Consider the following 2,491-nt stretch of genomic DNA (forward strand, 5'->3'; position numbering starts at 1 on the left):
TCGAGAAAACGGTAAGTAAAAAAAATTAGGGTTATAGATCTAACGAAAGTCCTAGGGTTTACAAATATAAACAACGTAACTGGAAAGCACCACATGTTGTGGATAAAGTGTAACAAATGATGGGTTATTGGCACAACCATTAGGTGGCCCAAGATGTCTACTAAGGAGACTGCCAGCACTACGGTTGTTTTGCATCTACATAAACACTCCGCAAGCCATCGTAAGGTGCGTGGCGGAGGGTACCATGGACCACTACTTGTTATTTCCCCTCCTTGTTCCACTCGCAAATAGAGTGAGGAAAAAACGCCTCCGTGTAAGCACTAAATTCTCGCAAAATATCTTCGTGGTCCTTACTCGCGATATATGTTGGCGGCAGTGGAATCGTTCGGCAGTCAGCTTCAAATGCTGCTCCCCTAAATTTTCCCAATAGTGTTTCCCGAAAAGAACGTCGCTTTCCCTCCAGGGATTCCCATTTGAGTTCCCGAAGCGTCTCTGTAACACTTACGTGTTATTCGAACCTACCGGTAACAAATCTAGCAGTACGACTCTGAACTGCTTCGACGTCTTCCTTCAATCCGACCTGGTACGGATCCCAAACACTCGAGCAGTGCTCAAGAACAGGTCCTGCCAGCGTCCTATATACGGTCTCATTTACTGGTGAACCATTCTTTCCTAAAATTCTCCCAATAAACCGAAAGTCAACCATTTGCCTTCCCTACCACAGTTTTCACATGTTCATTCCATCTCATATCGCTTTGCAACGTTACGCCCAGATATTTAAACGGCTTGATTGTGTCAAGCTGGACACTACTAATACTATATCAGAACATTGAAGATTTGTTCTTTCTACTCATCCATACTAACTTAAATTTTTGCACATTTATGGCTAACTGCCATTCATCACACCAACTGGAAATTTTGTCTAAGTCGTCTTGTATCATCCTACAATCACTCAACTTCGACACCTGGCGGCGTGGTGGGGTCGGTTCGTCCCTCGTGCGGCTCGTATTATAATGTCCACCTACCTCAGTACAGCTTCCGCTCGATGCTACTTCACTCTGCAATCGTAGGTACTTACTAGGCAGCTAAAAAGCAGCGTTGAAGAAAAATGCCACCTAATACCTACCCTGCTAAGGCGACGTAACTATAGTAGAGAAAAACAATTCCTGCAAGTTCATATTTATCAAGATTTCTGGCGGTAATATGGTGTATATTTGACTGAAATAAGCGTCCAAGCCGGCCGCTGTGGCCAAGCGGTTCTAGGGGCTTAAATCCAGAACCGCGCTGCTGCTACGGTCGCTGGTTCGAATACTGCCTCGGGCATGGATGTGTGTGATGTCCTTAGGTTAGTTAGGTTTAAGTAGTTCTAAGTCTAGAGGAGTGATGACCTCAGATGTTAAGTCCCATAGTGCTTCAGCCATTTGAACCATTTTTTAAGCGTCCTAAAGTTCCAAGACTAGTATGTTTATTGCTTAGAAAACAGAGGGAAATGGCTACCGAGTCCTTATTTAGAGATATACGATGCTATCAGTCACAATTCACAGTCAAAACTACAGGTTTCACACGCAAAAACAGCCAGATTCTGTATCAGTCCGACCTGACTGAATACGTGATCTCACAGTCACTGATCCGCAATTATAAGTGAGTTTCACATTCGGTCTTATCAGTGGGCTTTTATGAAAGAAATGCTCGCCAAATATTCCATAATGAAATGCAGAATATGCCACACAGAATTTTCAATCGAGGCCGAAATCTCACACGCTCATAACTCTTCAACCAATAGACTCAAACAAATCAAACTTTACTGAAATTCCCAGAATGAGATTTTCACTCTGCAGCGGAGTGTGCGCTGATATGAAACTTCCTGGCAGATTAAAACTGTGTGTCCGACCGAGACTCGAACTCGGGACCTTTGCCTTTTGCGGGCAAGTGCTCTACCAACTGAGCTACCGAAGCACGACTCACAGCTTTACTTCTGCCAGTACCTCGTCTCCTACCTTCCAAACTTTACAGAAGCTATCCGTTCGCAGGAGAGCTTCTGTAAAGTTTGGAAGGTAGGAGACGAGGTACTGGCAGAAGTAAAGCCGTGAGTACCGGGCGTGAGTCGTGCTTCGGTAGCTCAGTTGGTAGAGCACTTGCCCGCGAAAGGCAAAGGTCCCAAGTTCGAGTCTCGGTCGGGCACACAGTTTTAATCTGCCAGGAAGTTTTACTCAAATTGTTCGTAACCTGAAATCTCCTGCGTTACGACTAGTCCTAAGCGCAACGAACTCAACAATTCATTTTTCACATAATTTTCACCGTGACATCGAACATGACCTTTCACATTCGATGGCTAGCGAGCGACTCTCCCGATGCTACGTCACTCTCTGTCTATCTACTTTCAGTACGCAGGAACCTCTTAATTCTGATTGGCTGATCAGTCTGACTGACCAATCTGAATGATCCTTCTAGATGATTCTCGCTGCAGAACTTGCCTAAGCCCATCACTATT

The 2,491-nt window shown here is 44.8% G+C and overlaps 1 non-coding gene across 1 annotated transcript; it reads right to left on the reverse strand.

Annotated features, from left to right (window-relative positions):
- Positions 1 to 1,881: 1,881 nt before the first annotated feature.
- Trnal-caa (transfer RNA leucine (anticodon CAA)) lies at positions 1,882 to 1,956 on the reverse strand. The gene has a single exon. It is a non-coding gene; the product is annotated as a tRNA-Leu (tRNA).
- Between the last annotated feature and the right edge of the window lie 535 nt (positions 1,957 to 2,491).

The sequence above is a fragment of the Schistocerca nitens genome, chromosome 3, assembly GCF_023898315.1.
Source record: "Schistocerca nitens isolate TAMUIC-IGC-003100 chromosome 3, iqSchNite1.1, whole genome shotgun sequence".
NCBI lineage: Eukaryota > Metazoa > Arthropoda > Insecta > Orthoptera > Acrididae > Schistocerca > Schistocerca nitens.